The sequence below is a fragment of the Rhinatrema bivittatum genome, chromosome 5 (assembly GCF_901001135.1).
Source record: "Rhinatrema bivittatum chromosome 5, aRhiBiv1.1, whole genome shotgun sequence".
Lineage (NCBI taxonomy): Eukaryota > Metazoa > Chordata > Amphibia > Gymnophiona > Rhinatrematidae > Rhinatrema > Rhinatrema bivittatum.
Window position 1 is genome coordinate 81,046,559 of NC_042619.1, and position 11,387 is coordinate 81,057,945.

The window sequence follows — 11,387 nt, forward strand, 5'->3', positions numbered from 1 at the left end:
TTTTAATATCAAAGCGCCTGGGTGAACAATATCCCCATATCCAACAAAAACTCCGGTGTTTAATTGAACTAGCGCTCACACGCCCAGGCTGATTTGTGACTCAGCCCATATGTTCAGCCTCCCCCCTGATCACTCCCCTTCGGGCTTTTGTAGTCTGTCCCCTTGCCCAGGTATAATTCACTGTCTCTGGGTATGTTTTGTGCATTTGTCCTTTGCCTTCCGGCCGCGGGGAGGAGTATAACGAAGCAGACGAAGCAAACACCTCACCTCCAGGCAGCACTCCGTTCGCGCACAAGGCCTAAAAACGCCAACCCGTTGCTCTAAACAAACGCTGTTCGGCCAATCCGGTGTTTCCCATGAAGCAAGTCCCTGGGGTTTCGCCCCCATGTCCGAAGGGCCGCCGCGTAGCCAAATTTTCTTCTCGGTCGGCCATTTTCGCCAGTATGGAGCTCGGCTTTCGCCACAAGCACAGGTTTGGGGTTTTTTTTTTTTTTTCGTTGCGGTTTCTCTCCTTTTGTTTCCAAGGTGCGTCCACCAACTACTAGGGTTTTGGTCTTGCCTTGCCCCTCCTATTCCTGTTTGTTTTTCCTTTTTTTTTTTTCCCCCCTTTCTTTTTTAACTTTTTCTGTTCTTTTCCCCCCGGTTTGGGTTTCTGAATTTTGTTTGAGTTTGAGGCGGGGGGGGGTAGTCTTAAGGCGGGGTGCGACCTTCTATTCGTCGCTGCTATTTCCAAACCCTGGCGTCTCTCTCTCTCCTCTCCCCCCGTTTCAACTCGGTCCAGATTTAATTCTCTAACTAGTACCAACTCAGTGCAGAACAAAAATAAATGTCCAAGGCATACGTTTTCGCGCCGGGGCAGGGAATAGAATAATAATAATAATAATTAACAACAATTCCATCCCTGCCGACCTAATTCTCGTCCTTGAAGCCTATTTAATGAAGGTTTAGCTTGTCGAGAAAAGCCTTCGCCGCTTCTGGTTTCTCAAATAGGTGGCTCTTATCCTCATACCAAATGCGAAGCCGGGCGGGATACAGCAGTGAGAACTTAATGCCCTTATTACGCATATGGGTACACACGGGGGAGAAACTGCGGCGCAGCTCTGAGACTGCCGCCGAAAAGTCTTGAAAAATGCGGATTTTGTGCCCGTGGTATTCAAGTTCTTTTATACTGCGAGAGGCCCGCCATATTTCCGCCTTATGGGCATAATTATGTATTTTGGCGATTACCAATCGGGGGTGCATCTGGTTGTCTTTTTTGGCCCTGAGTCGATGGGCCCTTTCAATGATCAGTTTACTTGTCAGATGCGGGAGTTTGAGAATCTCTGGTAGCCACTCTGTTAATATAGTGCTCAGGGACTTCTCTTCCACGCTTTCCGGAAATCCCAAGAATCTTAGGTTCTCTCTCCTTGCCCTGTTTTCAAGTTAATCTATTTTTGTGTGTAATAGAGTGAGCCTTTTCTCTGTTGCCGCCATCTTGCGCTCGGTTTTGATCGCGTCGTCTTCCACGCTGGAAATGCGATTTTCCATATGGTCAATGCGTGGGCTCAGATCAGCTAATGTCTCTTTGACCTCCCCTAGCTGCGAGGTGATATGATTTAGTTTTTCGTCCAAAGCTTCGCAAATTGCCGCTTTTATGTCCTCAATAGTAAGTCCCAAAGAGGGTGGAGGGAGCTCGCCTTCACTCGCGGCCGCCATTTTGGGGGAGACAGCCTTCGGTTTTTCTTTTCCTTTTTACCTCCTTTGGATGTCATCGGGGTGTTCAATTTATTCATATATCTAGTTATTGACATGTGCTCTTCTCGCCTGCTAAGTTTTTTTCTGGTTTCGGAGGTGATTCATATGCGGATGTAGCGCGGTTTGTGAAGTGGGCCCCGGAGCTGGTGGAGAAAACGTCCTGCCAGCTCACACATCACGTGATCTCCGCGAGAAGCATTTTTTTCTGTGGATTGGGTTGGTTTGGGACGGGGCGGCTAAGTTCACCACCCTAATGCCAGGGTCAGGGTAGGCGGTAAATTAGCAGGGTAAAGACGCGGCAAAACAGCTGGTTAAATAGGCGATAATCGGAGCGCACGTTACTGTATCGGAGGGAATAGCTAATCTGATCATTAACATATCATATACATGCCGCGGGCGGAAAGGGATACGCGTCGATTTCAAGAAGTGGTAAGGATGCGTAAAACCGGATATTGAATCACAGGTTAGACTTACGCAGCCAAATTGTGCATACAAAGCGGGTTAGAAACAGGGTAACCGCAGCCGCGCTTTACTGTATCGGCCTGTTACTTAGCCCTGGTGCCAACTTCAGGCAATATCCCTCTGTTCACATCTGAAGCAGGATCCGGCTGGAGAATGTGGGCAGGGGAGGGAGACTTGTTTCGGGTCTGGTACTAGCAGAGTTACCGGCTGTCTGGGGGCTTGCTTATGGGTCCTGTAACAGAAGAGCTGTCTGGCTGCTTTTGGTTCCCCTTCTCTTCAGGCTCTGTACCACTGTCAGTCTCTAGACAGGGCCTTTCCTCTCTCCTGTCTACTGGCCACACTTTAGTCTTCTCCCTCCTTGATCTCAGAGGGTACTGGGCTGCTTCAGGTCTGCTCTTTCTTTCAGGATTCCCCTTCTGGTTTCGCTCCATTTTATTTATTTATTTAACATTTTTTTATATACCGACGTTCTGGTAACAATGTTACCAATCACCGGTTTACATAGAACTTAGAAATGACTTAACTCGAATGTCTTACAGAGAACAGGGAAACTATGGAACTTGGACAACATTGAATTGATTAAATAATAACTTATACAATATACAATATATACAATTTTAACTAGCAGAATTCCTATAAATTAGGTTAATCATGTAACAAGTGGTTGAAGATTGGCAGGAGGGAAATTCAGATTAAATCAAGGATTATTAAGCAATGTGGGATAAAGAGATCATTAACCAGGAAGGAAAAGTGATATAAAAGATCAGTTCAGGTGTAGGCTTGTGTGAAAAGCCAGGTTTTGAGTCTATTTTGAATGTGATGGGGCATTGTTCGAGCCTAAGGTCTGCGGGGAGAGAGTTCCATTGGTTAGGACCTGCTGTGGAGAAGGCTCTTTTGTTGGAAGATATTTTGAATGGAGGTATTTTTAGCGAACCTTTATGTGCAGATCTCAGTGGACGGGAGGATGAGTGTAGTTGCAAAGGTATCCTGAGGTCAAGGTGTGATGTTTTGTAGATAGATTTATGGATGGTAGAGAGTGTTTTGTAGAGGATTCTATATTTTATAGGGAGCCAATGGAGATTCTTTAGAATTGGCGTAATGTGGTCCCTTTTTTTTGGCTTTAGTTAGAATCCTAGCGGTGGCATTTTGGAGCATTTGTTATCACCATTGCCAACTGGCCCCACCACCGTTACCCTCTCTCACCAAATCCTGCGTTCCACTAAGAATTAAATCTAAAATAGCTCCCTCTCTCGTTGGTTCCTGAACCAATTGCTCCATGAAGCAGTCATTTATTACGTCCAGGAACTTTATGTCTCTAGCATGTCCTGATGTTACATTTACCCAGTCAATATTGGGGTAGTTGAAATCTCCAATATATCATCAAGGAGACTCAGTACAGTAACCCATGTAGTACACTGTAGCAAATAAGGGAAACTATAAAAGATATCAAAATAAAGCCTAAGTGAAGGTGTCAGCAAGCCTGACATTGTGTGTTTTAAGGAAAACCCAACCGGTCTTTTAATCATTCACCTTCACTTTCAAAAATATTTTTTAATTTTTATTAATCAAATCTAAAAAACTATGAAAAGTGTTTTTTATCTCATTGTTATATTTTAGTAAAATAATATATGATGTTTCAGACATCTGCGATCCATAGAGAATATATAAGCAGCAGTCTCTTTAGCGTTGTTAATGAAAGCAGCCCTACATGGCCGGTGTTTCGCCAAAAAGCTTCATCAGGGGCATGCGAAAACTGCCATCTCAAAAGACTCAGCGTCTCAAATGTCTTCTTCACAGGTTCCTGTTGGGTTTCCTTAAAACACACAACGTCAGGCTTGCTGACACCTTCACTAAGGCTTTATTTTGATATATTTTGTAGTTTCCCTTATTTGCTATAGGTAGTTGAAATCTCCCATTATTACTGTACTGCCAAATTGGTTAGCTTCCCTGATTTCTCTTAATGTTTTGTCATCTGACCATTTTGTCCAGGCGGATGGTAGTATACTCTTATCACTATACTCCTATCCAACACACATGGGATTTCTACCCATATAGATTCTACTGAGCATTAAGGAGTAGATTTTAAAAAGCCCACATGCATAAATCCATTGGATTTACATGCATAGGTGGGATTACACGCGCAAGGCCTATTTTAGAAAGGCCTGGCAACGTGCGTATGTCCCGGGGCTTCGAAAAAGAGGCAGGGCTGGGTCAGAGGCTCCTGGCACAGTGGCCATTTGCTGCTGTGCTGGGGATTGCATGCCGGCAGGCTGCTGGCGCACGCAACCTGCACCTGCCCAGAGGCAGGCGCAACAGGTTAAACAAAGGTTTGGCGGGGGTCTAGGTGAGGGCTAGGGGGTGGGAGGGTTAGGGGAAGGAGAAGGGAGGTTAGGTTAGGGGCTTGGAAAATTCTCTCCGAGGCTGCTTCGAAATCTGAGCAGCCTGAGAGGGAACGGGGGAAGTTCGCGGGCATCAGCGCACGCAAGTTGCACAATTATGCACCCCCTTTCCCACACCGGTCCCCGATTTTATGACATGCGCGCACCTGCATGCGCATGTTATAAAATCAGGCATCCATGTGTGTGCGGACGCATGCTCGCAACCTTTTAAAATCTACTCCTTAGTCTCTTGTATGATCTTTAGCCTGTTGGACTGTATACCTTCCCGGATATAAAGTGCCACACCCCAACCAAGTTGATCCTTCCTATCATTGCGATATAATTTGTACCCTGAAATAGCACTTTCCCATTGGTTATCCTACCACCAGGTCTCCGTGATGCCAATTATGTCAATCTCATCATTTACTGCTATACAATATAACTCTTCCATCTTAGTTCTTAGACTTTTGGCATTGGCATACAGACAGTTCAAAGTGTGTTTTTTGTTTGTATTAACAACCTGCTTTTCCGTTGATAGGGATAATTTGGAAATCTTTAGCTCAGGTGATTTTTTACATATAGGCACGTGGACTACGTTTGCTTTTATTGGAACCTCTCTATTGGGATGCCCTAACTCTCCTATTTCATTAATATCCTTCAAGGATACATTCTTCCAAACCATACACTGCTGAGTGACTGTCGGTTTTCCCCCTTGTTCATGTTTAAAAGCTGCTCTATCTCTTTTTTTTTGTTTTTTAAATATCTTTTATTGAGGCGGGAATAAGGAAAACAGTCCGAATTGTATATCAAGTACCTCAACGGATTTTTAATTTTACACCCAACACCTTCCCCTCCTACCCCAGTACAGAGAATCTCCAGCAATAGGAAACTAGATTACACTATTTAAAACCTGAAGTCTTGGAATTAAAGGAGTACATTTGTAAGTGTAGACGTGATTATGAACAAACAGTCATAAGGAAAGAAAGAAAGAAAAAGAATGGGTGTTGCCAGTTACACAAATCCCATTATGCTCATCATGTGGATCATACAGCTGCTCAGCGGACTCTTTAAGCATCAAGTGGCGTGAGGGCATTGATAGAGGCCTGTAGTGAATTATAGAACACTACCCATATATCCTTAAAGAGACGTTTCTTATTAGGAGTGAAGTGTGAATACATGGAGCCGTATTCCAATTGATATAACTCAGTCATACAGGTAATCCAGTGTTGCCATGTTGGGAATGCAGGATCTATCCAGCGGAGCAGGATACATTTTTTGGCAATAAGGCAAACTTTGGACAGAAAAAGTACATTGTCAACATTTATACTAGACTCTCCCACTTCATTATTCAGAATACAGAAGGAGCTCGATCACTGCACTTCAGAGCCCAGAAGTGAGGAAAGATAACGGCGAATATCTTCCCAAAACGCTTGTATGATGAGGCAGAGCCAGAGACAGTGGATCAGTGAGGCCTGCGGTTAAGCACATTTAAGACATACATCCGTTGATACAAGACCCATTTTCTTTGCTCTAGCTGGTGAAAAAATAGTTCTATGACATTGTTTGTCATCTTCTGGATAGAGGTGCAGGCGTCTTTGAGCGTTTAACAGTCAGGTCTTCGGCACAGTCTCGTGTCCATTTACGAAGCAGGGAGGGGAACATCTGGTAAATCTGTACAGTACAATAATATGAATACATACTAGACAGATTAGCAGTCTTGGCACTAAAACTGGCAATCAAACCTGAGCATTGGGAACAATCAAAAGGGCCCACAATCCCCTTCATCAGATCACAGTAATTTGCTTGGAGAGATCCATACAATAGAAAGTGCCGTGGTTGCATCCCCAGTTTATCCTGGCACTGTACAAAGGAACAAAAATTTCCTATTGTAGAGTCTAAAAAATCCTTGAGTGGCCAAGTAGTGGACGTAGTGAAATTATGCAGTCTAGGGATGTGATGAGACTCTCTAAAGGAACATCGCATAGGGTAGTGTGGAGACACCCGCACAGGCAAATGCAGTAGCTTGCGGGTATAAGCCCAAATATTCCAAATGGTTCTCACCATACCAAATTTTAACTGGGGTCCCATTAAATCACATGGAGGGGAATGTAGAATATAGCTCGGATCCAATGGCGCACATAGAGCATGGACTAAGGGGGCATCTGCAGGTTGTGATGTACCAAGGATCCAGTCCCCCAGAAAACGAAGATTGGCTGCTCTAGAGTAGACCATAAAGTCAGGGAGGCCAAAACCACCCTGAACATGTGGAGTAGCCAAAGTAGCATAAACTAATCGAGGCTTTTTGGCCCCCCCAAACTTCCGTACCACCTTTTGCAAGATGCGATTGTCTTTAAGCAAAAAGAGGCATGGAATCATGGAAAGTAAATAAATCAATGTATTTATTTATTTATTTATTTATACAATTCTTCTATACCGTTGTACAGAAACATGTTTCTATCACTACGGAGTACATAATAACTAAAAAACAAATAAAAACATAAAAATAACAATAGAATAAAATTACATAAACCATCATAATAAAATAAATAGGACTAAAATAAAATTACGTTCATTACTAAAAATCAGTAAGAAAATAAAATATAGAGGGGTAGATTTTCAAAGGAGCGCGCGCGGCGGTAGAGCTGCGCGCGTTTCTGCGCATACAGCAGATCTTATTAATTTTGCATAGCGGGCGCACATTTGCGCGCGCCACTCAAAATATGCGTATATATGGAGGAAGACTTGTGCGCGTACCTCGATCACCTGCGCGCGAATGTATACTTGTGCGCGCGCCGAGAATTTGCGTGTGGGGAACTCGCGTGCGCATGCGAACGTGAGGGTGTGACCTCCCGTTCTGCACACTGCACAAAATGGCCGGCCGGGGGAGGCAGCCCAACTTCACCACCAGGGACGTCGAGCTGCTGGCGTCCCTTGTGGTGAGAAGAAAAAGATGGCTGTTCCCTGTACAGGGACAGCGGACCGACTTCCGGTACCTCCGGAGGGCCTGGAGGAGGCTGCAAAGGCAATATAATGCTCAAGCTTCCCACCCCCGTGGAGTAAGTAGACTGTAAAAAAGTCGATGTGGTGAATGTGGGAGTGTCAATGTCAGGTTAGGCCTCACCGGAGGACCCAGATTATTGTAGTCTTATATTTATTTGCACTGTAGAAAGTTTGTTATTTCCTGTTGGTGCTTAACACTGGTTTGGATTGTGTTGTGTTTTGCCTCAATTGTCAATGCTGATAACAATGTTTATGATTACTGAAGAATATCATGCTCGTCAGTCATTAATGTTGTCACACCTACATCCAAGTATCCTGTTACTATTCTGACTATCAGAGTACACTAATGGTTCTCCCTCCTTTCTTTCTGATAGAGAACCTGAAGAAGAAAGCCCGGTGGCTTCGCCTTCATCGCCCAAGGTGGCTGGAGCGGCTGTGGGCGCAGTGGGCTGGGCCTGGCGGTAAGTGACCCCTCCAAGCTACTGGAATGTAGTATCCCACATCTGAACCACCTTCCCTCCCTCCCTCTCCCACCTTCCCTCCCGCCTTTCCCCCTCTCCCACCTTCCCCCCCACCTCCCCCCCCTCCCTCTCCCACTATCCCTTCCTCTCCCACCTCCCTCCCTCCTTTCCCCCTCTCCCACCTTCCCTCCCTCCCCTCACCCAGTACAGTGTATTCATACGTCTCCTTTGGTTTCACAGATGCTGATGAGGTCATGCCAGGTCCAGCTGCAGAAGGAGCTGCAGCCGCTCCAGGGGGGGAGGTGGATTCTCCCCCCCCACCCCCGAAGAGACCTGACCAGCGGAGCCCTCTCCGGGCACAAAGGCGCCCCAGGCCTTCCCCTAGCCCCCCCCCCATAGGGCAAACTCCCCGTTTTGCCCGTGGGATTAGGGTCGCTGGGGCCCGCTAGAGCCAGCCTTTGCTGGCTCCTGGAGACAATCAGGGCCCTCTTGTGCCTCATTGGCCCCCCTCACGGGGCCAGCAAAGAGGCCCATCCCCGGGGGCACGCTCCCCCGAGGATGAGCCTCTTACGTATGCTCAGTTCATGGCCTTCGTGAGGGGGGGTCAATGAAGGCATGAGGACACTGATTGCCATCCAGGAGAGGACGATCTGGGCGACGGATCGTAACACCAGGGGTCTACTGCTGCTTGCTGCAGCAGTACGGCTCCTGGGGGAGATGATCCGTCGTCGCTGATCATCCTCTCCGGTCCCTGCCTCCCTAACCTCACGGGAGTTTTATTTTCTGTAAATAGTTTTGCTCCCTAGACTGCCCCTCCCCATCCACTTTTTTTTTTGTCAATATTGTACAGAAGTTCAATGTTAAATATAATTTCTTAAACCATAAACGGTGTGGTAATTTCAGGGACAGGTGGGAGGTGTCCATGTATTGTCAGAGTGTTGGAGGGAGGGAAGGTAGGATGGGGGAGGGAGGGAGGTGGTGGAGGGAAGGTATGGGAGGGAGGTGGTGGAGGGAAGGTGGGAGGGAGGTGGTGGAGGGAAGGTGTGAGAGGGAGGGAGGGAAGGTGGGAAAGGAGGGAAGGAAGAGTGTATGACTGAGGCAACGTTGAAGTCCCAGCAGAGCAGCCCACGGAACATCTTGGAGAACCATCAGATACACTGTATAGGATATGTGCGTGCCACATCGGCTTCAGTGAAGTGTATGGGCGAGGCGGCCATCTGCAGTACAGTTTATGGACCCAGCGCACATGTCCGCTAGAGTCTATGGACTAGGGATGTGAATCGTTTTTTGACGATTTAAAATATCGTCCGATATATTTTAAATCGTCAAAAAATCGTTAGGGCCACGATACAATACCAATTCCCCCGATTTATCGTTAAAAAATCGTATATCGGGGGAAGGGGGAGGGCAGGAAAACCGGCACACTAAAACCCCCTAAAACCCACCCCCGACCCTTTAAATTAAATCCCCCACCCTCCCGAACCCCCCCCCAATGCTTTAAATTACCTGGGGATCCGGCGGTGGTCCAGAACGGCGGCGGTCCGGAACGGCCCCCTCAATAGAATCGTGTTGTCTTCAGCCGGCGCCATTTTTCAAAATGGCCGCCGCAAAATGGCGGCGGCCATAGACAAAAACGATTCGACGGAGGTCGTTCCGGACCCCCGCTGGACTTTTGGCAAGTCTTGTGGGGGTCAGGAGGCCCCCCCAAGCTGGCCAAAAGTTTCCTGGGAGTCCAGCGGGGTTCCGGGAGCGATTTCTCGCCGCGAATCGTTTTCGTACGGAAAATGGCGCAGGAGGTCGTTCAGCGGGGGTTCCGGACCGCCGCTGAACGACCTCCTGCACTCGATCTCCTGCCGGCGCCATTTTCCGTACGAAAACGATTCGCGGCGAGAAATCGCTCCCGGAACCCCGCTGGACTCCCAGGAAACTTTTGGCCAGCTTGGGGGGGCCTCCTGACCCCCACAAGACTTGCCAAAAGTCCAGCGGGGGTCCGGAACGACCTCCTCCGTCGAATCGTTTTTGTCTATGGCCGCCGCCATTTTGAAAAATGGCGCCGGCTGAAGACAACACGATTCTATTGAGGGGGCCGTTCCGGACCGCCGCCGTTCTGGACCACCGCCGGATCCCCAGGTAATTTAAAGCATTTGGGGGGGGTTCGGGAGGGTGGGGGATTTAATTTAAAGGGTCGGGGTGGGTTTTAGGGGGGTTTAGTGTGCCGGCTCACGATTTTAATGATTTTTCACGATAGTTTACACACCCAAATGGCAACAATACGATTCCATCCCCCTCCCAGCCGAAATCGATCGTTAAGACGATCGAGGACACGATTCACATCTCTACTATGGACCCAGCACACATGTCTGCTAGAGTCTATGGGCCCTGCGCACATGTCCGCTAGAGTCTATGGGCCCAACGCACATGTCCGCTAGAGTCTATGGGCCCTGCGCACATGTCCGCTAGAGTCTATGGGCCCTGCGCACATGTCCACTAGAGTCTATGGGCCCTGCGCACATGTCCGCTAGAGTCTATGGGCATGCGCACATGTCCGCTAGAGTCTATGGGCCCTGCGCACATGTCCGCTAGAGTCTATGGGCACGCGCAAATGTCCGCTAGAGTCTATGGACCCTGCGCACATGTCCGCTAGAGTCTATGGGCCCTGCGCACATGTCCACTAGGGTCTATGGGCTGGCTCGGCAGGCGTTTTGGTGTTCTGCTAAAGTGGGACTGGATTCTTTAAAGTTACCTCCTGTAACTGACCTTTTGGTTAGAAGCTGTGCCCTGTATCTTCTGTGTGTGTAGCTGTTGAAATGCTGCAGTAAGTTTCTCCAAAGTTGGGATACGTTGGGCCAGGCCCGGTATAGCCTGCAATGCAGAGAGATGCGCCGGATCCATGGAGTTAACAACATCCCATAATTAAGCCGTATCCACTGGAGTTACAACATAGACTCTAGCGGACATGTGCGCTGGGCCTATAGACTCTAGCGGACATGTGCGCTGGGTCCATAGACTCTAGCGGACATGTGCGCTGGATCCATAGACTCTAGCGGACATGTGCGCAGGGCCCATAGACTGTACTGTGTATGGCCGCCTCGCCCAAACACTTTACTGAAGGCGAGGTGGCGCGCACCTCGCCGCTACAGTCAGGTTCTGTAAGCTGTTCGGAGGCCTGCTATAGTGGGCGCACAATGCACTGACATACATCCTGAACACCTATAAAGCCAGTGCATTGCACCTCCGAGAGGCTGGTGAGAAGCCGACTACACAAGTTAGACAGCGATTGTCCCCCTTCATATCAAACCCTGGTGAGCAGTTATCAGACAGTATAGTGAAGTAGCCCCGATTAAAACCTGAG

General features: G+C 47.9%; 1 long non-coding RNA gene across 1 annotated transcript in view; it reads left to right on the forward strand.

Moving 5' to 3' along the window:
• Positions 1-8,842, forward strand: part of LOC115092038 — a 79,747-nt gene extending 70,905 nt beyond the window's left edge. The window contains exons 2-3 of the long non-coding RNA XR_003856886.1: positions 7,949-8,035; positions 8,276-8,842. This is a non-coding gene — a long non-coding RNA (uncharacterized LOC115092038). The remainder of the gene's footprint in view (positions 1-7,948; positions 8,036-8,275) is intronic.
• Positions 8,843-11,387: the final 2,545 nt, after the last annotated feature.